Raw genomic sequence first — 23,726 nt, 5'->3', positions numbered from 1 at the left:
ATACGCACGAAATAAACTTCGTTTCGTTTGTGATGCAAGGAACGAATTTTGTAGTTGGAAATGAATTAATGTGACAAAATTGGATCTTTCAATTATTTTCCTACTTTAGTTTGTTATGACGACCGCCTTCGTCTGCGTCACAGGATGAAGAATGAGGAAGAGGTCAGACATGGAGGAGATGCTGGAGATGAACGATGGAGGAAATGGAAGCTTCAACATCTGGAGGTTAAAATGTGACTTTTTCTGACTTTTGAGTTAAATTTGTTTCCATAATTTTTAACTGAAAATGCGTTCAAAGTGTTCAGACCCGACAGAGGAAAAGGAAGCTACAGCAAATCAGCCATTAAAGGGTTAAGTGTTTAATTAAACATCAATAATTTGTGAACTGGTTCACTGATCAATAATAAAGATGGAGAACAGAACTAAACAGAGACCAGTGGCTGCTGGGAAAATTCAAGTATTAAAATAAACGGTTTGAAGCGGGTCCTGGAACTAACGCTCCAATCAGAGGACAGGCTGCAGGAGAGGAGGCGTGGTCAGGAGTCCAGGTAACCACCAATCAGCTAAAAAGAACACAAGAAGGAGGGCGGGGCCAGGAATCTAGCGATGCACCAATCAGAGCTGAGCTGCCGAGATCACCGGAGAGGAAACTGAGAGATGAAACGGAAAACTTTACAGCCAGATTCTGGTATCTCTCTCTCACACACACACACACACACACACACACACAGAGGACTTGGACACCTGCATCATCATCATCCTTCACTGTGAGTCTTATAGTAAAATGTTTCCGCCCGGTTTCGAACCAGGGACCTTTCGCGTGTGAGGCGAACGTGATGACCACTACACTACGGAAACCCGTGAGGCTGAGAAATAGTCCTGCAAAGAACTCTGGGTAAAATGACTTTGGACAACTGGACCTCTAAGTAATCAGTTGATGTTCGGTCAGGAGCCTGAATCTCTGAATTCATTTGTCCCTGCAGGGTTTCTGTAGTGTAGTGGTCATCACGTTCGCCTCACACGCGAAAGGTCCCCGGTTCGAAACCGGGCGGAAACATGTGAAGACACGGAATGAGGGTTTTTTCTGCTCAGTTTTGTATTCATGAGGGACTCTGAACAACATTCTTCATTGTTAACAGAGAACCTGCTGGGGGGGGCGTGTCTCCAGTGCGTTTAAATTGACGTCATGACCAGGTGTGATTTAATAACTGCAAACCAGGAGGTTCTCCGGGACAGATCTGGACCCCAGATGGACCTCAAAGTTCTGGAGTGTCATCAGTAAAGAGGGTTTCCTGTTCACTGGAGGAAAAGTGATGCTGACAGAACTTCCGGTAGAAGTTGGACACTGGGGGGTCGACCCCACCAGCATTTACTAGCACCAATAATAAATAAAATTAAATAAAATAAACTACAAACTGAAGCGACTGGTGATTCAAATGATGGACACAGATTCATGGATTCCTGTGAGGAGGGAAAAGTTGCTGCCAAACTCAGGAGCTGAAAGTTGTGAACAAAACACTGAGTTATTGAAGTTCGTGTAGAAGGAAAAACTAAAGTTAGAATGAATCAATTAATAAAGATGAAAATATTTAATCATGGAGGAAACCTGGAAGCTAAACCCGTCCAGGAGAAAGAGAAGCGACACATAAATCACCAGATGGATTAAAGGGTTAAGTCTTTATTAAACATTAAGACTTTTTGAACCCCCGACTCAAATCACAATCTCACCCTGCTGAGGTCTACTCAGGTAATTGGTTACCTGGACTCCTGGCCACGCCTTCTCTCCTGAAACCAGTCCTCTGATTGGAGGGTCAGTCCCGGGATCCGCTTCAATTCGTTAATTTTATTTCCCAGCAGCCACTAGTCTCTGTTTAGTTCTGTTCTGGTCTTTATTATTGATCAGTGAACCAGTTCACCAATGATTAATGTTGAATAAATTGTTTTATTGATTAATTGGATAGACAGACATCAACCAGTGTGAACGCAAAGCGTGTCGAGTCCAGTCGTCTCCATCCCGAGTCTCAGGACGCGTCACACGAACCAGAACCAGAACCAGAACCAGACGTTCAGCCGATGCTTCCTGAGTCTGAAGGGAAGCTGGAAGAAGTTGTGATGAAGGAATTCCTTTGGTTGTGTTCGAGACCCGGAAGCCGAGCAGGAATCACTCGGTTTGAGTCCCGCTGCGCGTCTTTGGACACCCGGTCCGTGGTGCGTAAAAAGAAAAATACGCACGGAAGAAAATTCGTTTCTTTTGTGATGCAAGGAAGGAATTTTGTAGTTGGAAATGAATTAATGTGACTAAATCGGATCGTTAAATAATTGACCTGCTTAGTTTTTAACGAGCAGCGGCGCCTTCGTCTGCGTCACAGGATGAAGAATGAGGAAGAGGTCAGACATGGAGGAGATGCTGGAGATGAACGATGGAGGAAATGGAAGCTTCAACATCTGGAGGTTAAAATGTGACTTTTTCTGACTTTTGAGTTAAATTTGTTTCCATAACTTTTGACTGAAGATGCGTTCAAAGTGTTCAGACCCGACAGAGGAAAAGGAAGCTACAGCAAATCAGACATTAAAGGGTTAAGTGTTTAATTAAACATCAATAATTCGTGAACTGGTTCACTGATCAATAATAAAAATGGAGAACAGAACCAAACAGAGACTAGTGGCTGCTGGGAAAATGAAATTCAAAGTATAAAATTCAATGGATTGCTGCGGATCCGAAACTGACCCTCCAATCAGAGGACAGGCTGCAGGAGAGGAGGCGTGGTCAGGACTCCAGCGATAGACCAATCAGAGCTGAACTACCGAGCACACCGGGAGAGGTGTGGACAGGTGGAGCGATAGGTTATTAATCCCGAAGGAAATTCAGGGCGGGAGATGAGATGAAACAGTACACTGAACAACCAGAGCTACAGCCGTAACCCCCCTCCCCCAGGTAGGAGACTATGTGGACACAATCACATCATCTCAGGGTGCGCTGCAACCGGAAGAGCCCCCCCGGGACGGAGTTCACCGGACGCTGGAGTTTGTCTGGAGTGTTTCGTACCCAAAAGCCCAAAATGTTAGTTTTGGACTTTCTGCCTTTTGAAGGATGTGTTTCTGCACAACAATGAGATCAGAGAGAACCTCCTAAGGCTTAGTGGAGGGGTAGGGTAGGGTAGGGTAGGGTAGGGTAGGGTAGGGTAGGGTAGGGCAGGGTAGGGTAGGGTAGGGTAGGGTTTGGGTTAGGGTTAGTTAAGGAAAAACTGCTTGAAAGTGAAATTCTTAACCCTAAACCTAAACTTAATCCAAAAATAACAAAAAGAAATTTGAAAAATGCATAAAAATGCATGGGGGGGGGGCTGTTCTGGTTCTGGTTCAATAAAGGTCTTTTATTTATTATTATTATTAGTTTTCCGTCTCACCTCATCTTTTCCTGCTTCCTCTCCGGTGTTCTCTGTTGCTCAGCTCTGATTGGTGCATCGCTGGACACCTGATCACGCCCTCCCTGCTGAGATCTACTCAGGTGATTGGTGGTTACCTGGATTCCTGACCACGCCTCCTCTCTTGCAGCCTGTCCCCTGATTGGAGGGTCAGTTCCAGGATCCAATTCGATCCGTTTATTTTATTTCCCAGCAGCCACTGGTCTCTGTTTGGTTCTGTTCTGGTCTTTATTATTGATCAGTGAACCACTCACAAATTATTGATGTTTAATTAAACACTTTAAACTTTAATCCTCCTGTTGATTCAATGTTATTCCTTCTAACGGATCGTGACGTCAGAGGGGGCTCTTCCGGGATTCAGTTTATCCGTTGAAGGATTCCCGGAGTCAAACTAAACATTTTGAACTGTAGATTATTTTATTGATTAATTGGATATTTAATCGTGGAGTCTGTACAGCAGTGACTCATGACTCAGACTCAGTTTGGTGACGTCTGATGCGTTCTGTTCCTCACATCCAATCAGAGTTAAGAACCGGATTCTTCCTGTCGGTTTTTAACCTGCGTTGCCGGAAAGAGGCGGAAAAGTTCCTCCGCGTAAAATCAGTGTTCAGACCCGAACCCGGTTCTTTACCGCCTCCGGTCTCCTGCGGGTCCAAACGGAATTAATGTGACAAAATTATGTGGACACATTAATAAACAGTTTCAGTGAGAAGTTCTGTGGACAGAGACCTCAGGAGACTTCACTCCTTGATCTCAGGTCCATGAAGCCGTTCCACTGCGGAACATCACGGCGCGTTGTATTTTGTTAGTCCGTTAGAATGAGGAGAATAGGACCAACGCGGAAGGAGACTCGTTTTCTGCCTGATGGAATGAAAGAATTTTGACTTTGGAAATGAATTAATGTAATAAAATATTTGAACGTTCGATGACGGATCGTTAAATAATTGACCTGCTTAGTTTTTAACGAGCAGCGGCGCCTTCGTCTGTGTCACAGGATGAAGAATGAGGAAGAGGTCAGACATGGAGGAGATGCTGGAGATGAACGATGGAGGAAATCAGTTGATGTTCGGTCAGGAGGCTGAATTTGTGAATCCATTCGACCCTTCAGGGTTTCCGTAGTGTAGTGGTCATCACGTTCGCCTCACACGCGAAAGGTCCCCGGTTCGAAACCGGGCGGAAACATGTGAAGACACGGAATGAGGGTTTTTTCTGCTCTGTTTTGTATTCATGAGGGACTCTGAACAACATTCTTCATTGTTAACAGAGAACCTGCTGGGGGGGGCGTGTCTCCAGTGCGTTTAAATTGACGTCATGACCAGGTGTGATTTAATAACTGCAAACCAGGAGGTTCTCCGGGACAGATCTGGACCCCAGATGGACCTCAAAGTTCTGGAGTGTCATCAGTAAAGAGGGTTTCCTGTTCACTGGAGGAGAAGTGATGCTGATTGAACTTCCGGTAGAAGTTGGACACTGGGGGGTCGACCCCACCAGCATTTACTAGCACCAATAATAAATACAATTAAATAAAATAAACTACAAACTGAAGCGACTGATGATTCTAATGATGGAGACAGATTCATGGATTCCTGTGAGGAGGGAAAAGTTGCTGCCAAACTCAGGAGCTGAAAGTTGTGGACAAAACACTGAGTTATTGAAGTTCGTGTAGAAGGAAAAACTAAAGTTAGAATGAATCAATTAATAAAGATGAAAATATTTAATCATGGAGGAAACCTGGAAGCTAAACCCGTCCAGGAGAAAGAGAAGCGACACATAAATCACCAGATGGATTAAAGGGTTAAGTCTTTATTAATCATTAAGACTTTTTGAACCCCCGACTCAAATCACAATCTCACCCTGCTGAGGTCTACTCAGGTAATTGGTTACCTGGACTCCTGGCCACGCCTTCTCTCCTGAAACCAGTCCTCTGATTGGAGGGTCAGTCCCGGGATCCGCTTCAATTCGTTAATTTTATTTCCCAGCAGCCACTAGTCTCTGTTTAGTTCTGTTCTGGTCTTTATTATTGATCAGTGAACCAGTTCACCAATGATTAATGTTGAATAAATTGTTTTATTGATTAATTGGATAGACAGACATTAACCAGTGTGAACGCAAAGCGTGTCGAGTCCAGTCGTCTCCATCCCGAGTCTCAGGACGCGTCAGACGAACCAGAACCAGAACCAGAACCAGACGTTCAGCCGATGCTTCCTGAGTGTGAATGGAAGCTGGAAGAAGTTGTGATGAAGGAATTCCTTTGGTTGTGTTCGAGACCCGGAAGCCGAGCAGGAATCACTCGGTTTGAGTCCCGCTGCGCGTCTTTGGACACCCGGTCCGTGGTGCGTAAAAAGAAAAATACGCGCGGAAGAAAATTCGTTTCCTTTGTGATGAAAGGAAGGAATTTTGTAGTTGGAAATGAATTAATGTGACAAAATGGGATCGTTAAATAATTGACCTGCTTAGTTTTTAACGAGCAGCGGCGCCTTCGTCTGCGTCACAGGATGAAGAATGAGGAAGAGGTCAGACATGGAGGAGATGCTGGAGATGAACGATGGAGGAAATGGAAGCTTCAACATCTGGAGGTTAAAATGTGACTTTTTCTGACTTTTGAGTTAAATTTGTTTCCATAACTTTTGACTGAAGATGCGTTCAGATGTTCAGACCCGACAGAGGAAAAGGAAGCTACAGCAAAGCTGTTCACCGGACGCTGGAGTTTGTCTGGAGTGTTTCGTACCCAAAAGCCCAAAATGTTAGTTTTGGACTTTCTGCCTTTTGAAGGATGTGTTTCTGCACAAGAATGAGATCAGAGTGAACCTCCTGGACACGGTTAGGGTAGGGTTAGTTGAGGACAAACTGCTTGAAAGTGAAATTCCTAACCCTAAACCTAAACCTAAACTTAAGCCCAAAAAAAAAAAAAAAGAAATTTGAAAAATGCATAAAAATGCATGGGGGGGGTCTGTTCTGGTTCTGGTTCAATAAAGGTCTTTTATTTATTATTATTATTAGTTTTCCGTCTCATCTCATCTTTTCCTGCTTCCTCTCCGGTGTTCTCTGTTGCTCAGCTCTGATTGGTGCATCGCTGGACACCTGATCACGCCCTCCCTGCTGAGATCTACTCAGGTGATTGGTGGTTACCTGGATTCCTGACCACGCCTCCCCTCTTCCAGCCTGTCCCCTGATTGGAGGGTCAGTTCCAGTTTTTGTTAGTCCGTTAGAATGAGGAGAATAGGACCAACGCGGAAGGAGACTCGTTTTCTGCCTGATGGAATGAAAGAATTTTGACTTTGGAAATGAATTAATGTGATAAAATAGAAGAACATCAACTGATTTCTTAGAAGTCCAGTTGTCCAAAGTCATTTTACCCAGAGTTCTTTGCAGGACTTTTTCTCAGCCTCATGGGTTTCCGTAGTGTAGTGGTCATCACGTTCGCCTCACACGCGAAAGGTCCCCGGTTCGAAACCGGGCGGAAACATTTACTATAAGACTCACAGTGAAGGATGATGATGATGATGACGATGATGCAGGTGTGTGTGAGAGATACCATAATCGGCACTGGCTGCAAACTTTTCCGTTCATCTCTCAGTTTCCTCTCCGGTGTTCTCGGTAGCTCAGCTCTGATTGGTGCATCGCTGGACATCTGATCACGCCCTCCCTTCTGGGTTCTGTTCAGTTGATTGGTGGATACCTTGACTCCTGACCACGCCTCCACCCTTGCAACCTGTCCCGATTGGAGGGTGAGTTCAAGGATCAGTTTCAATCCGTTCATTTTAATACTTGAATTTCTTTTTCCCAGCAGCCACTAGTCTCTGTTTGGTTCTGTTCTCATCTTTATTATTGATCAGTGAACCAGTTCAAAAAATTTTGATGTGTAATTAATCACTTAACCCTTGTGATGAAGAAATTTCTTTGGTTGTGTTCGAGACCCGGAAGCCGAGCAGGAATCACTCGGTTTGAGTCCCGCTGCGCGTCTTTGGACACCCGGTCCGTGGTGCGTAAAAAGAAAAATACGCGCGAAGTAAAATTCGTTTCGTTTGTGATGCAAGGAACGAATTTCGTACTTTAGAAATGAATTAATGTGACAAAATGGGATCGTTAAATAATTGACCTGCTTAGTTTTTAACGAGCAGCGGCGCCTTCGTCTGCGTCACAGGATGAAGAATGAGGAAGAGGTCAGACATGGAGGAGATGCTGGAGATGAACGATGGAAGAAATGGAAGCTTCAACATCTGGAGGTTAAAATGTGACTTTTTCTGACTTTTGACTTAAATTTGTTTCCATAACTTTTCACTGAAGATGCGTTCAAAGTGTTCAGACCCGACAGAGGAAAAGGAAGCTACAGAAAATCAGCCATTAAAGGGTTAAGTGTTTAATTAAACATCAATAATTTGTGAACTGGTTCACTGATCAATAATAAAGACCACAACAGAACCAAACAGAGACCAGTGGCTGCTGGGAAACAAAATAAAAGGATTGAAGTGGATCCTGGAACTGACGCTCCAATCACAGGACAGGCTGCAGTAGAGGAGGCGTGGTCAGGAGTCCAGCGATGCACCAATCAGAGCTGAGCTACCGAGAACACCGGAGAAGAAGCAGAGAGATGAAACGGAAAACTTTACAGCCAGAGCCGATGCTGGTAACTCTCTCTCTCACACACACAGGACAGGGACACCTGCATCATCATCATCCTTCACTGTGAGTCTTATAGTAAATGTTTCCGCCCGGTTTCGAACCGGGGACCTTTCGCGTGTGAGGCGAACGTGATGACCACTACACTACGGAAACCCATGAGGGTGAGAAAAAATCCTGCAAAGAACTCTGGGTAAAATGACTTTGGACAACAGGACCTCTACGAAATCACTTGATGTTCGGTCAGGAGGCTGAATCTGTGAATCCATTTGTCCCTGCAGGGTTTCCGTAGTGTAGTGGTCATCACGTTCGCCTCACACGCGAAAGGTCCCCGGTTCGAAACCGGGCGGAAACATTTACTATAAGACCTACAGTGAAGGATGATGATGATGATGATGATGATGCAGGTGTCCCAGTCCTGTGTGTGTATTTCCGTCTCATCTCATCTTTTCCTGCTTCCTCTCCGGTGTTCTCTGTTGCTCAGCTCTGATTGGTGCATCGCTGGACACCTGATCACGCCCTGCCTGCTGAGATCTACTCAGATGATTGGTGGTTACCTGGATTTCTGACCACGCCTCCTCTCTTCCAGCCTGCCCCCTGATTGGAGGGTCAGTTCCAGGATCCACTTCGATCCGTTTATTTTATTTCCCAGCAGCCACTGGTCTCTGTTTGGTTCTGTTCTGGTCTTTATTATTGATCAGTGAACCAGTTCACAAATTATTGATGTTTAATTGAACACTTTAAACTTTAATCCTCCTGTTGATTCAATGTTATTCCTTTTAACGGGTCGTGACGTCAGAGGGGGCTCTTCCGGGATTCAGTTTATCCGTTGAAGGATTCCCGGAGTCAGACTAAACATTTTGAACTGTAGATTATTTTATTGATTAATTGGATATTTAATCGTGGAGTCTGTACAGCAGTGACTCATGACTCAGACTCAGTTTGGTGACGTCTGATGCGTTCTGTTCCTCACATCCAATCAGAGTTAAGAACCGGATTCTTCCTGTCGGTCTTTAACCTGCGTTGCCGGAAAGAGGCGGAAAAGTTCCTCCGCGTAAAATCAGTGTTCAGACCCGAACCCGGTTCTTTACCGCCTCCGGTCTCCTGCGGGTCCAAACGGACAGAGAAACGAACTTTAAACCAGATGTGTTGAATCAGATGTGAACCAGTGTGAACGCACAGCGCGTCGCGTCCGGTCGTCTCCATCCCGAGTCTCAGGACGCATCAGAGGAAAGGAATTGATGTGACAAAATTATTTGGACACATTAATAAACAGTTCCAACGAGAAGTTCTGTGGACAGAGACCTCAGGAGACTTCACTCCTGGAGGTTAAAATGTGACTTTTTCTGACTTTTGAGTTAAATTTTTGTTTCCATAACTTTTGACTGAAGATGCGTTCAAAGTGTTCAGACCCGACAGAGGAAAAGGAAGCTACAGCAAATCAGACATTAAAGGGTTAAGTGTTTAATTAAACATCAATAATTTGTGAACTGGTTCACTGATCAATGATAAAGATAAGAACAGAACTAAACAGAGACTAGTGGCTGCTGGGAAATAGAAATTCAAGTATTAAAATAAACGGATTGAAGCGGTTCCTGGAACTAACGCTCCAATCAGAGGACAGGCTGCATGAGAGGAGGCGTGGTCAGGAGTCCAGGTATCCACCAATCAGCTGAACAGAACACAAGACGGAGGGCGGGGCCAGAAATCCAGCGATGCACCAATCAGAGCTGAGCTACCGAGAACACCGGAGAGGAAACTGAGGGATGAAACGGAAAACTTTACAGCCAGATTCTGGTATCTCTCTCACACACAAGACTGGGACACCTGCATCATCATCATCATCATCATCACCATCCTTCACTGTCAGTCTTATAGTAAAATGTTTCCGCCCGGTTTCGAACCGGGGACCTTTCGCGTGTGAGGCGAACGTGATGACCACTACACTACGGAAACCCTGCAGGGTGAAATGGATTCACAGATTCAGCCTCCTGCTAGAACATCAACTGATTTCTTAGAGGTCCAGTTGTCCAAAGTCATTTTACCCAGAGTTCTTTGCAGGACTTTTTCTCAGCCTCATGGGTTTCCGTAGTGTAGTGGTCATCACGTTCGCCTCACACGCGAAAGGTCCCCGGTTCGAAACCGGGCGGAAACATTTACTATAAGACTGACAGTGAAGGACGATGATGATGATGCAGGTGTGTGTGTGTGTGTGTGTGTGTGTGTGTGTGAGATACCAGAATCGGCTCTGGCTGCAAACTTTTCCGTTCATCTCTCAGTTTCCTCTCCGGTGTTCTCGGTAGCTCAGCTCTGATTGGTGCATCGCTGGACTCCTGGCCCCGCCCTCCCTCTGGTGTTCTGTTCAGTTGATTGGTGGATACCTTGACTCCTGACCACGCCTTCTCCCTTGCAGCCTGTCCCGATTGGAGGGTGAGTTCAAGGATCAGCTTCAATCCGTTCATTTTAATACTTGAATTTCTGTTTCCCAGCAGCCACTAGTCTCTGTTTAGTTCTGTTCTCACCTTTATTATTGATCAGCGAACCAGTTCAAAAAATTTTGATGTGTAATTAATCACTTAACCCTTGTGATGAAGGAATTCCTTTGGTTGTGTTCGAAACCCGGAAGCCGAGCAGGAATCACTCGGTTTGAGTCCCGCTGCGCGTCTTTGGACACCCGGTCCGTGGTGCGTAAAAAGAAAAATACGCACGGAATAAACTTCGTTTCGTTTGTGATGCAAGGAACGAATTCTGTACTTGGAAATGAATTAAGGTGACAAATAGGATCTTTCAATTATTTTCCTACTTTCGTTTTTTATGACGACCGCCTTCGTCTGCGTCACAGGATGAAGAATGAGGAAGAGGTCAGACATGGAGGAGATGCTGGAGATGAACGATGGAGGAAATGGAAGCTTCAACATCTGGAGGTTAAAATGTGACTTTTTCTGACTTTTGAGTTAAATTTGTTTCCATAACTTTTGACTGAAGATGCGTTCAAAGTGTTCAGACCCGACAGAGGAAAAGGAAGCTGCAGCCTCTGAGAAATCAGTTCATATTCGGACAGGAGGCTCAACCTGTGAATCCATTCGATTTCGAACCGGGGTTAGTGTTAGGGTTAGGGTTGGGGTTATCTTAAGAGTTAGTTAAGGACGACTGGCTTGAAAGTGAAATTCCTAACCCTAAGCCCAAACAGCAAACAGAAATAAAAAATGCATGTAAACAAAAACAGCATGGGGGGGGGGGGGGCTGTTGTGGTTCTATAGTTTTCCGTCTCATCTCATCTTTTCCTGCTTCCTCTCCGGTGTTCTCTGTTGCTCAGCTCTGATTGGTGCATCGCTGGACACCTGATCACGCCCTCCCTGCTGAGATCTACTCAGATGATTGGTGGTTACCTGGATTCCTGACCACGCCTCCTCTCTTGCAGCCTGTCCCCTGATTGGAGGGTCAGTTCCAGGATCCACTTCGATCCGTTTATTTTATTTCCCAGCAGCCACTGGTCTCTGTTTGGTTCTGTTCTGGTCTTTATTATTGATCAGTGAACCAGTTCACAAATTATTGATGTTTAATTAAACACTTTAAACTTTAATCCTCCTGTTGATTCAATGTTATTCCTTTAAACGGGTCGTGACGTCAGAGGGGGCTCTTCCGGGATTCAGTTTATCCGTTGAAGGATTCCCGGAGTCAAACTAAACATTTTAGAGTTAAGAACCGGTTTCTTCCTGTCGGTCTTTAACCTGCGTTGTCGGAAAGAGGCGGAAAAAGTTTCTCTGCATAAAATCACTGCGCGTTCTGTTCAGACCCGAACCCGGTTCTTTACCGCCTCCGGTCTCCCACCGGTGATCTAAACGGACATGAATGAATCTTAACCCAAATGTGTTGAATCTGATGTGAACCAGTGTGAACGCACAGCGTGTCGAGTCCAGTCGTCTCCATCCCGAGTCTCAGGACGCGTCAGACGAACCAGAACCAGAACCAGAACCAGACGTTCAGCCGATGCTTCCTGAGTCTGAATGGAAGCTGGAAGAAGTTGTGATGAAGGAATTCCTTTGGTTGTGTTCGAGACCCGGAAGCCGAGCAGGAATGACCACTACACTACGGAACCCATGAGGGTCAGAAAAAGTCCTGCAAAGAACTCTGGGTAAAATGACTTTGGACACCTGGCCCTCTAAGAAATCATTTTATGTTCGGGCAGGAGGCTGAATCTGTGAGTTCATTTGTCCCTTCAGTGAACCAGTTCACAAATTATTAATGTTTCATTAAACACTTAACCCTTTAATGTCTGATTTGCTGTAGCTTCCTTTTCCTCTGTCGGGTCTGAACACTTTGAACGCATCTTCAGTAAAAAGTGATGGAAACAAATTTAAGTCAAAAGTCAGAAAAAGTCACATTTTAACCTCCAGATGTTGAAGCTTCCATTTCCTCCATCGTTCATCTCCAGCATCTCCTCCATGTCTGACCTCTTCCTCATTCTTCATCCTGTGACGCAGACGAAGGCGGTCGTCATAAAAAACTAAAGTAGGAAAATAATTGAAAAGTCCTATTTGTCACATTAATTCATTTCCAAGTACATAATTCGTTCCTTGCATCACAAACGAAACGAAGTTTATTTGTGCGTATTTCTCTTTTTACGCACCACGGACCGGGTGTCCAAAGACGCGCAGCGGGACTCAAACCGAGTGATTCCTGCTCGGCTTCCGGGTCTCGAACACAACCAAAGGAATTCCTTCATCACAACTTATTCCAGCTTCCATTCACACTCAGGAAGCATCGGCTGAACGTCTGGTTCTGGTTCTGGTTCGTCTGACGCGTCCTGAGACTCGGGATGGAGACGAGTGGACTCGACACGCTGTGCGTTCACACTGGTTCCCATCTGATTCAACACATTTGGGTTAAGATTCATTCATGTCCGTTTAGATCACCGGTGGGAGACCGGAGTCGGTAAAGAACCGGGTTCGGGTCTGAACAGAACGCGCAGTGATTTTATGCAAAGGATCTTTTTCCGCCTCTTTCCGGCAACGCAGGTTAAAAACCGACAGGAAGAAACCGGTTCTTAACTCTAAAATGTTTAGTCTGACTCCGGGAATCCTTCAACGGATAAACTGAATCCCGGAAGAGCCCCCTCTGACGTCACGATCCGTTTAAAGGAATAACATTGAATCAACAGGAGGATTAAAGTTTAAAGTGTTTAATTAAACATCAATAATTTGTGAACTGGTTCACTGATCAATAATAAAGACCAGAACAGAACCAAACAGAGACCAGTGGCTGCTGGGAAATAAAATAAAGGGATCGAAGTGGATCCTGGAACTGACCCTCCAATCAGGGGACAGGCTGCAAGAGAGGAGGCGTGGCCAGGAATCCAGGTAACCACCAATCATCTGAGTAGATCTCAGCAGGGAGGGCCTGATCAGGTGTCCAGCGATGCACCAATCAGAGCTGAGCATCAGAGAACACCGGAGAGGAAGCAGGAAAAGATGAGATGAGACGGAAAACTATAGAACCAGAACAGCCCCCGCCCCCCCCCATGCTGTTTTTGTTTACATGTATTTTTTATTTCTGTTTGCTGTTTGGGCTTAGGGTTAGGAATTTCACTTTCAAGCCAGTCGTCCTTAACTAACTCTTAAAATAACCCCAACCCTAACCCCAACCCTAACCCTACCCTAATTTAACCCTACCCTAACCCCAACCCCAACCCTAACCCTACCCTAATTTAACCCTACCCTAACCCCAACCCCAACCCTAACCCTACCCTAATTTAACCCCAACCCTAACCCTACCCTAATTTAACCCCAACCCTAACCCCAACCCTAACCCTACCCTAGTTTAACCCTACCCTAACCCTAACCCCAACCCTAACCCTACCCTAATTTAACCCCAACCCTAACCCTACCCTAATTTAACCCTACCCTAACCCCAACCCTAACCCTACCCTAATTTAACCCCAACCCTAACCCTACCCTAATTTAACCCCAACCCTAACCCCAACCCTAACCCTACCCTAATTTAACCCTACCCTAATTTAACCCCAACCCTACCCTACCCTAATTTAACCCTACCCTAACCCTAACCCCAACCCTAACCCTACCCTAATTTAACCCTACCCTAACCCCAACCCTAACCCCAACCCTAACCTACCCTAATTTAACCCTACCCTAACCCAACCTTTTTCCCACCCTAACCCCGGTTCGAAATTGGGCGGAAACATTTTACTATAAGACTCACAGTGAAGGATGATGATGATGATGCAGGTGTACTAGTCCTGTGTGTGTGTGTGTGTGTGTGTGTGACCAGAATCGGCTGTTACTGTAAAGTTTTCCGTTTCCTCTTCCTCTCCGGTGTTCTCGGTAGCTCAGCTCTGATTGGTGCATCGCTGGACTCCTGGCTACAACCTCCCTGCAGGGGTCTGCTCAGCTGATTGGTGGATAACTGAAGTCCTGACCACGCCTCCTCTCCTGCAGCCTTTCCTCTGATTGGAGCGTTAGTTCCAGGATCCGCTTCAATCCGTTTATTTCAATACCTGGAGTGAACTTTGAGGTCCATCTCGGGTCCAGATCTGTCCCGGAGAACCTCCCTGGTTTATTAAATCACACCTTGTCATGACGTCAATTTAAACCTACTGGAGACACGCCCCCACCTTCACAGCAGGTTCTCTGTTAACAATGAAGAATGTTGTTCAGAGTCCCTCATGAATACAAAACAGAGCAGAAAATCCCTCATTCCGTGTCTTCCAATGTTTCCGCCCGGTTTCGAACCGGGGACCTTTCGCGTGTGAGGCGAACGTGATGACCACTACACTACGGAAACCCTGAAGGGTCGAATGGATTCACAGATTCAGCCTCCTGACCGAACATCAACTGATTTCCTCCATCGTTCATCTCCAGCATCTCCTCCATGTCTGACCTCTTCCTCATTCTTCATCCTGTGACGCAGACGAAGGCGCCGCTGCTCGTTAAAAACTAAGCAGGTCAATTATTTAACGATCCGTCATCGAACGTTCAAATATTTTATCACATTAATTCATTTCCAAAGTCAAAATTCTTTCATTCCATCAGGCAGAAAACGAGTCTCCTTCCGCGTTGGTCCTATTCTCCTCATTCTAACGGACTAACAAAACACAACGCGCCGTGATGTTCCGCAGTGGAACGGCTTCATGGACCTGAGATCAAGGAGTGAAGTCTCCTGAGGTCTCTGTCCACAGAACTTCTCACTGAAACTGTTTATTAATGTGTCCACATAATTTTGTCACATTAATTCCGTTTGGACCCGCAGGAGACCGGAGGCGGTAAAGAACCGGGTTCGGGTCTGAACACTGATTTTACGCGGAGGAACTTTTCCGCCTCTTTCCGGCAACGCAGGTTAAAAACCGACAGGAAGAATCCGGTTCTTAACTCTGATTGGATGTGAGGAACAGAACGCATCAGACGTCACCAAACTGAGTCTGAGTCATGAGTCACTGCTGTACAGACTCCACGATTAAATATCCAATTAATCAATAAAATAATCTACAGTTCAAAATGTTTAGTTTGACTCCGGGAATCCTTCAACGGATAAACTGAATCCCGGAAGAGCCCCCTCTGACGTCACGATCCGTTTAAAGGAATAACATTGAATCAACAGGAGGATTAAAGTTTAAAGTGTTTAATTAAACATCAATCATTTGTGAACTGGTTCACTGATCAATAATAAAGACCAGAACAGAACCAAACAGAGACCAGTGGCTGCTGGGAAATAAAATAAACGGATCGAAGTGGATCCTGGAACTGACCCTCCAATCAGGGGACAGGCTGCAAGAGAGGAGGCGTGGTCAGGAATCCAGGTAACCACCAATCACCTGAGTAGATCTCAGCAGGGAGGGCGTGATCAGGTGTCCAGCGATGCACCAATCAGAGCTGAGCAACAGAGAACACCGGAGAGGAAACAGGAAAAGATGAGATGAGACGGAAAACTATAGAACCACAACAGCCCCCCCCCATGCTGTTTTATGCATTTTTCAAATTTCTTTTTGTTATTTGGGCTTAAGTTTAGGGTTAGGAATTTCACTTTCAAGCAGTTTGTCCTTACCTAACCCTAACCCTACCCTACCCTACCCTACCCTAACCCAAACCCTACCCTACCCTAACCCTGTCCAGGAGGTTCACTCTGATCTCATTCTTGTGCAGAAACACATCCTTCAAAAGGCAGAAAGTCCAAAACTAACATTTTGGGCTTTTGGGTACGAAACACTCAAGACAAACTCCAGCGTCCGGTGAACTCCGTCCCGGGGGGGCTCTTCCGGTTGCAGCGCACCCTGAGATGATGTGATTGTGTCCACATAGCCTCCTACCTGGGGGAGGGGGGGTTACGGCTGTAGCTCTGGTTGTTCAGTGTACTGTTTCATCTCATCTCCCGCCCTGAATTTCCTTCGGGATTAATAACCTATCGCTCCACCTGTCCACACCTCTCCCGGTAGCTCAGCTCTGATTGGTCTATCGCTGGAGTCCTGACCACGCCTCCTCTCCTGCAGCCTGTCCTCTGATTGGAGGGTCAGTTTCGGATCCGCAGCAATCCATTGATTTTTATACTTTGAATTTCTGTTTCCCAGCAGCCACTAGTCTCTGTTTAGTTCTGTTCTCCATCTTTATTATTGATCAGTGAACCAGTTCACAAATTATTAATGTTTAATTAAACACTTAACCCTTTAATGTCTGATTTGCTGTAGCTTCCTTTTCCTCTGGCGGGTCTGAACACTTTGAACGCATCTTCAGTTAAAAGTTATGGAAACAAATTTAACTCAAAAGTCAGAAAAAGTCACATTTTAACCTCCAGATGTTGAAGCTTCCATTTCTTCCATCGTTCATCTCCAGCATCTCCTCCATGTCTGACCTCTTCCTCATTCTTCATCCTGTGACGCAGACGAAGGCGGTCGTCATAAAAAACTAAAGTAGGAAAATAATTGAAAGATCCTATTTTGTCACATTAATTCATTTCCAACTACAAAATTCGTTCCTTGCATCACAAAGGAAACGAATTTTCTTCCGTGCGTATTTTTCTTTTTACGCACCACGGACCGGGTGTCCAAAGACGCGCAGCGGGACTCAAACCGAGTGATTCCTGCTCGGCTTCCGGGTCTCGAACACAACCAAAGGAATTCCTTCATCACAAGGGTTAAGTGATTAATTACACATCAAAATTTTTTGAATTGGTTCACTGATCAATAATAAAGATGAGAACAGAACTGAACAGAGACTAGTGGCTGCTGGGAAACAGGGTTTCCGTCCGATCTCGGTAGCTCATTTGTGATTGGTGCATCGCTGGATTCCTGGCCCCGTCCTCCCTCTTGTGTTCTCTTCAGCTGATTAGTGGTTACCTGGACTCCTGGCCACGCCTCCCCCCTGCAGCCTGTCCTCTGATTGGAGCGTTAGTTCCAGGATCCGCTTCAATCCGTTTATTTTAATATTTGAATTTCTATTTCCCAGCAGCCACTAGTCTCTGTTTAGTTCTGTTCTTATCTTTATCATTGATCAGTGAACCAGTTCACAAATTATTGATGTTTAATTAAACACTTAACCCTTTAATGTCTGATTTGCTGTAGCTTCCTTTTCCTCTGTCGGGTCTGAACACTTTGAACGCATCTTCAGTCAAAAGTTATGGAAACAAAAATTTAACTCAAAAGTCAGAAAAAGTCACATTTTAACCTCCAGGAGTGAAGTCTCCTGAGGTCTCTGTCCACAGAACTTCTCGTTGGAACTGTTTATTAATGTGTCCAAATAATTTTGTCACATCAATTCCTTTCCTCTGATGCGTCCTGAGACTCGGGATGGAGACGACCGGACGCGACGCGCTGTGCGTTCACACTGGTTCACATCTGATTCAACACATCTGGTTTAAAGTTCGTTTCTCTGTCCGTTTGGACCCGCAGGAGACCGGAGGCGGTAAAGAACCGGGTTCGGGTCTGAACACTGATTTTACGCGGAGGAACTTTTCCGCCTCTTTCCGGCAACGCAGGTTAAAGACCGACAGGAAGAATCCGGTTCTTAACTCTGATTGGATGTGAGGAACAGAACGCATCAGACGTCACCAAACTGAGTCTGAGTCATGAGTCACTGCTGTACAGACTCCACGATTAAATATCCAATTAATCAATAAAATAATCTACAGTTCAAAATGTTTAGTCTGACTCCGGGAATCCTTCGACAAATAAACTGAATCCCGGAAGAGCCCCCTCTGACGTCACGACCCGTTTAAAGGAATAACATTGAATCAACAGGAGAATTAAAGTTTAAAGTGTTCAATTAAACATCAATAATTTGTGAACTGGTTCACTGATCAATAATAAAGACCAGAACAGAACCAAACAGAGACCAGTGGCTGCTGGGAAATAAAATAAACGGATCAAAGTGGATCCTGGAACTGACATCGACTGGCATCGCTGGACTCCTGGCCCGCCCTCCCTCTTGTGTTCTGCTCAGCTGATTGGTGGATACCTTGACTCCTGACCATGCCTCCTCTACTGCAGCCTGTCCCCCGATTGGAGGGTGAGTTCCAGGATCAGCTTCAATCCGTTCATTTTAATACTTGAATTTCTGTTTCCCAGCAGCCACTAGTCTCTGTTTAGTTCTGTTCTCATCTTTATTATTGATCAGTGAACCAGTTCACGAAATATTGATGTTTAATTAAACACTTAACCCTTCAATGTCTGATTTGCTGTAGTTTCCTTTTCCTCTGTCGGGTCTGAACACTTTGAACGCATCTTCAGTCAAAAGTTATGGAAACAAATTTAACTCAAAAGTCAGAAAAAGTCACATTTTAACCTCCAGATGTTGAAGCTTCCATTTCCTCCATCGTTCATCTCCAGCATCTCCTCCATGTCTGACCTCTTCCTCATTCTTCATCCTGTGACGCAGACGAAGGCGCCGCTGCTCGTTAAAAACTAAGCAGTAAAATTATTTAACGATCCCATTTTGTCACATTAATTCATTTCCAACGACAAAATTCCTTCCTTTCATCACAAAGGAAACGAATTTTCTTCCGCGCGTATTTTTCTTTTTACGCACCACGGACCGGGTGTCCAAAGACGCGCAGCGGGACTCAAACCGAGTGATTCCTGCTCGGCTTCCGGGTCTCGAACACAACCAAAGAAATTCCTTCATCACAAGGGTTAAGTGTTTATTTAAACATCAAAATTTTTTGAACTGGTTCACTGATCAATAATAAAGATGAGAACAGAACCAAACAGAGACTAGTGGCTGCTGGGAAAAAGAAATTCAAGTGTTAAAATGAACGGATTGAAGCTGATCCTTGAACTCACCCTCCAATCGGGACAGGTTGCAAGGGAGGAGGCGTGGTCAGGAGTCAAGGTATCCACCAATCAACTGAACAGAAGACAGGAGGGAGGGCGGGGCCAGGAGTCCAGCGATGCACCAATCAGAGTTGAGCTACCGAGAACACTGGAGAGGAAACTGAGAGATGAACGGAAAAGTTTGCAGCCAGAGCCGATTCTGGTATCACACACACCTGCATCATCATCATCATCCTTCACTGTGAGTCTTATAGTAAAATGTTTCCGCCCGGTTTCGAACCGGGGACCTTTCGCGTGTGAGGCGAACGTGATGACCACTACACTACGGAAACCCATGAGGCTGAAAAAAAGTCCTACAAAGAACTCTGGGTAAAATGACTTTGGACACCTGGACCTCTAAGAAATCAGTTGATGTTCTGGCAGGAGGCTGAATCTGGGAGTTCATTTGTTCCTTCAGGGTTTCCGTAGTGTAGTGGTCATCACGTTCGCCTCACACGCGAAAGGTCCCCGGTTCGAAACCGGGCGGAAACATTTACTATAAGACTCACAGTGAAGGATGATGATGATGATGATGATGATGCAGGGGTCCCAGTCCTGTGTGTGTGTGTGTGTGTGTGTTACCAGACTCTGGCTGTAAAGTTTTCGCTTTCATCTCTCAACTTCCTCTAGCCGGTGTTCTCGGTAGCTCAGCTCTGATTGGTACATTGCTGGACTCCTGGCCACGCCCTCACTGCAGGGGTCTGCTCAGCTGATTGGTGGATACCAGGACTCTTGACCACACCTCCTACCCTGCAGTCTGTGCCCTGATTGGAGGGTCAGTTCCAGGATTAGCCTGAATCCGTTTATTTTAATACTTGAATTTCTGTTTCCCAGCAGCCATTAGTCTCTGTTTAGTTCTGTTCTCATCTTTATTATTGATCACTGAACCAGTTCACAAATTATTAATGTTTAATTAAACACTTAACCCTTTAATGTCTGATTTGCTGTAGCTTCCTTTTCCTCTGTCGGGTCTGAACACTTTGAACGCATCTTCAGTCAAAAGTGATGGAAACAAATTTAACTCAAAAGTCAGAAAAAGTCACATTTTAACCTCCAGATGTTGAAGCTTCCATTTCCTCTATCGTTCATCTCCAGCATCTCCTCCATGTCTGACCTCTTCCTCATTCTTCATCCTGTGACGCAGACGAAGGCGCAGCTGCTCGTTAAAAACTAAGCAGGTCAATTATTTAACGATCCGATTTAGTCACATTAATTCATTTCCAACTACAAAATTCCTTCCTTGCATCACAAAAGAAACGAATTTTATTCCGTGCGTATTTTTCTTTTTACGCACCACGGACCGGGTGTCCAAAGACGCGCAGCGGGACTCAAACCGAGTGATTCCTGCTCGGCTTCCGGGTCTCGAACACAACCAAAGGAATTCCTTCATCACAACTTCTTCCAGCTTCCATTCAGACTCAGGAAGCATCGGCTGAACGTCTGGTTCTGGTTCTGGTTCGTCTGACGCGTCCTGAGACTCGGGATGGAGACGACTGGACTCGACACGCTGCGCGTTCACACTGGTTAATGTCTGTCTATCCAATTAATCAATTAAACAATTTATTCAACATTAATCATTGGTGAACTGGTTCACTGATCAATAATAAAGACCAGAACAGAACTAAACAGAGACTAGTGGCTGCTGGGAAATAAAATTAAGGAATTGAAGCGGATCCCGGGACTGACCCTCCAATCAGAGGATTGGTTTCAGGAGAGAAGGCGTGGCCAGGAGTCCAGGTAACCAATTACCTGAGTAGACCTCAGCAGGGTGAGATTGTGATTTGAGTCGGGGGTTCTAAAAGTCTTAATGTTTAATAAAGACTTAACCCTTTAATCCATCTGGTGATTCATGTGTCGCTTCTCTTTCTCCTGGACGGGTTTAGCTTCCAGGTTTCCTCCATGATTAAATATTTTCATCTTTATGAATTGATTCATTCTAACTTTAGTTTTTCCTTCTACACGAACTTCAATAACTCAGTGTTTTGTCCACAACTTTCAGCTCCTGAGTTTGGCAACGACTTTTCCCTCCTCAGAGGGATCCATGAATCTGTCTCCATCATTTGAATCATCAGTCGCTTCAGTTAGTAGTTTATTTTATTTTATTTTATTTTTTTGTTATTGGTGCTAGTAAATGCTGGTGGGGTCGACCCCCCAGTGTCCAACTTCTACCGGAAGCTCTGTCAGCATCACTTTTCCTCCAGTGAACAGGAAACCCTCTTTACTGATGACACTCCAGAACTTTGAGGTCCATCTCGGGTCCAGATCTGTCCCGGAGAACCTCCTGGTTTGCAGTTATTAAATCACACCTGGTCATGACGTCAATTTAAACGCACTGTAGACACGCCCCCCCCCCAGCAGGTTTTCTGTTAACAATGAAGAATGTTGTTCAGAGTCCCTCATGAATACAAAACAGAGCAGAAAAAACCCTCATTCCTTGTCTTCACATGTTTCCGCCCGGTTTCGAACCGGGGACCTTTCGCGTGTGAGGCGAACGTGATGACCACTACACTACGGAAACCCTGAAGGGACAAATGAACTCACAGATTCAGCCTCCTGCCCGAACATCAACTGATTTCTTAGAGGTCCAGTTGTCCAAAGTCATTTTACCCAGAGTTCTTTGCAGGACTTTTTCTCAGCCCCATGGGTTTCCGTAGTGTAGTGGTCATCACGTTCGCCTCACACGCGAAAGGTCCCCGGTTCGAAACCGGGCGGAAACATTTTACTATAAGACTCACAGTGAAGGATGATGATGGTGTCCCAGTCCTGTGTGTGTGTGTGTGTGTGTGTGTGTGTGTGTGTGTGTGTGTGTGTGTGTGTGTGTGTGTGTGTGTGAGATACCAGAATCGGCTGTGACTCTGGCTGCAAACTTTTCCGTTCATCTCTCAGTTTCCTCTCCGGTGTTCTCGGTAGCTCAGCTCTGATTGGTGCATCGCTGGATTCCTGGCCCCGCCCTCCTTCTTGTGTTCTGTTCAGCTGATTGGTGGTTACCTGGACTCCTGACCACGCCTCCTCTCCTGCAGCCTGTCCTCTGATTGGAGCGTTAGTTCCAGGACCCGCTTCACACCGTTTATTTTAATACTTGAATTTCATTTTCCCAGCAGCCACTAGTCTCTCTTTAGTTCTGTTCTCCATCTTTATTATTGATCAGTGAACCAGTTCACAAATTATTGATGTTTAATTAAACACTTAACCCTTTAATGTCTGATTTTATGTGGCTTCCTTTTCCTCTGTCGGGTCTGAACACTTTGAACGCATCTTCAAATTTAACTCAAAAGTCAGAAAAACTCACATTTTAACCTCCAGATGTTGAAGCTTCCATTTCCTCCATCGTTCATCTCCAGCATCTCCTCCATGTCTGACCTCTTCCTCATTCTTCATCCTGTGACGCAGACGAAGGTGCCGCTGCTCGTTAAAAACTAAGCAGGAAAATGAATTGACGATCCGTCATCGAACGTTCAAATATTTTGTCACATTAATTCATTTCCAACTACAAAATTCGTTCCTTGCATCACAAATGAAACGAATTTTATTCCGTGCGTATTTTTCTTTTTACGCACCACGGACCGGGTGTCCAAAGACGCGCAGCGGGACTCAAACCGAGTGATTCCTGCTCGGCTTCCGGGTCTCGAACACAACCAAAGGAATTCCTTCATCACAACTTCTTCCACCTTCCATTCACACTCAGGAAGCATCGGCTGAACGTCTGGTTCTGGTTCTGGTTCTGGTTCGTGTGACGCGTCCTGAGACTCGGGATGGAGACGACTGGACTTGACACGCTGCGCGTTCACACTGGTTGATGTCTGTCTATCCAATTAATCAATAAAAAAATTTATTCAACATTAATCATTGGTGAACTGGTTCACTGATCAATAATAAAGATGAGAACAGAACTAAACAGAGACTAGTGGCTGCTGGGGAAAAAAGTAAACGGATGGAAGTGGATCCTGGAACTGACCGTCCAATTAGAGGACAAGCTGCAGAAGAGGAGGCGTGGTCAGGAGTCCAGGTATCCACCAATCAGCTGAGCAGACCCGTACAGGGAGGGTGTGGCCAGGAGCCCAGTGATGCACCAATCAGAGCTGAGCAACCGAGCGCACAGAAGAAGCTGAAAGAGGAAAACAGCAGCCGCTTCCGGTAACACACACACACACACACACACACAGGACTGCGACACCTGCATCATCATCATCATCATCCTTCACTGTGAGTCTTATAGTAAAATGTTTCCGCCCGGTTTCGAACCGGGGACCTTTCGCGTGTGAGGCGAACGTGATGACCACTACACTACGGAAACCCTGCAGGGACAAATGAACCCACAGATTCAGCCTCCTGCCAGAACATCAACTGATTTCTTAGAGGTCCAGGTGTCC

General features: G+C 45.4%; 14 non-coding genes across 14 annotated transcripts; 7 read left to right on the top strand and 7 right to left on the bottom strand.

Annotated features, from left to right (window-relative positions):
• Positions 1–785: 785 nt before the first annotated feature.
• trnav-cac (transfer RNA valine (anticodon CAC)) lies at positions 786–858 on the bottom strand. Its single transcript has one exon. It is a non-coding gene; the product is annotated as a tRNA-Val (tRNA).
• A 126-nt stretch (positions 859–984) lies between these two features.
• On the top strand, positions 985–1,057 carry trnav-cac (transfer RNA valine (anticodon CAC)). The gene has a single exon. It is a non-coding gene; the product is annotated as a tRNA-Val (tRNA).
• Positions 1,058–4,531: 3,474 nt separating this feature from the next.
• Positions 4,532–4,604, top strand: trnav-cac (transfer RNA valine (anticodon CAC)). Its single transcript has one exon. It is a non-coding gene; the product is annotated as a tRNA-Val (tRNA).
• A 2,211-nt stretch (positions 4,605–6,815) lies between these two features.
• Positions 6,816–6,888, top strand: trnav-cac (transfer RNA valine (anticodon CAC)). The gene has a single exon. It is a non-coding gene; the product is annotated as a tRNA-Val (tRNA).
• A 1,237-nt stretch (positions 6,889–8,125) lies between these two features.
• Positions 8,126–8,198, bottom strand: trnav-cac (transfer RNA valine (anticodon CAC)). Its single transcript has one exon. It is a non-coding gene; the product is annotated as a tRNA-Val (tRNA).
• Positions 8,199–8,324: 126 nt separating this feature from the next.
• Positions 8,325–8,397, top strand: trnav-cac (transfer RNA valine (anticodon CAC)). Its single transcript has one exon. It is a non-coding gene; the product is annotated as a tRNA-Val (tRNA).
• Positions 8,398–9,925: 1,528 nt separating this feature from the next.
• trnav-cac (transfer RNA valine (anticodon CAC)) lies at positions 9,926–9,998 on the bottom strand. Its single transcript has one exon. It is a non-coding gene; the product is annotated as a tRNA-Val (tRNA).
• A 126-nt stretch (positions 9,999–10,124) lies between these two features.
• On the top strand, positions 10,125–10,197 carry trnav-cac (transfer RNA valine (anticodon CAC)). Its single transcript has one exon. It is a non-coding gene; the product is annotated as a tRNA-Val (tRNA).
• A 4,573-nt stretch (positions 10,198–14,770) lies between these two features.
• On the bottom strand, positions 14,771–14,843 carry trnav-cac (transfer RNA valine (anticodon CAC)). The gene has a single exon. It is a non-coding gene; the product is annotated as a tRNA-Val (tRNA).
• Positions 14,844–19,576: 4,733 nt separating this feature from the next.
• On the bottom strand, positions 19,577–19,649 carry trnav-cac (transfer RNA valine (anticodon CAC)). The gene has a single exon. It is a non-coding gene; the product is annotated as a tRNA-Val (tRNA).
• A 126-nt stretch (positions 19,650–19,775) lies between these two features.
• On the top strand, positions 19,776–19,848 carry trnav-cac (transfer RNA valine (anticodon CAC)). The gene has a single exon. It is a non-coding gene; the product is annotated as a tRNA-Val (tRNA).
• Positions 19,849–21,801: 1,953 nt separating this feature from the next.
• trnav-cac (transfer RNA valine (anticodon CAC)) lies at positions 21,802–21,874 on the bottom strand. Its single transcript has one exon. It is a non-coding gene; the product is annotated as a tRNA-Val (tRNA).
• A 126-nt stretch (positions 21,875–22,000) lies between these two features.
• On the top strand, positions 22,001–22,073 carry trnav-cac (transfer RNA valine (anticodon CAC)). The gene has a single exon. It is a non-coding gene; the product is annotated as a tRNA-Val (tRNA).
• A 1,504-nt stretch (positions 22,074–23,577) lies between these two features.
• On the bottom strand, positions 23,578–23,650 carry trnav-cac (transfer RNA valine (anticodon CAC)). The gene has a single exon. It is a non-coding gene; the product is annotated as a tRNA-Val (tRNA).
• Positions 23,651–23,726: the final 76 nt, after the last annotated feature.

Source organism: Antennarius striatus, chromosome 16, assembly GCF_040054535.1.
Source record: "Antennarius striatus isolate MH-2024 chromosome 16, ASM4005453v1, whole genome shotgun sequence".
Lineage (NCBI taxonomy): Eukaryota > Metazoa > Chordata > Actinopteri > Lophiiformes > Antennariidae > Antennarius > Antennarius striatus.
This window is presented reverse-complemented; position numbering and strand designations above follow the sequence as displayed.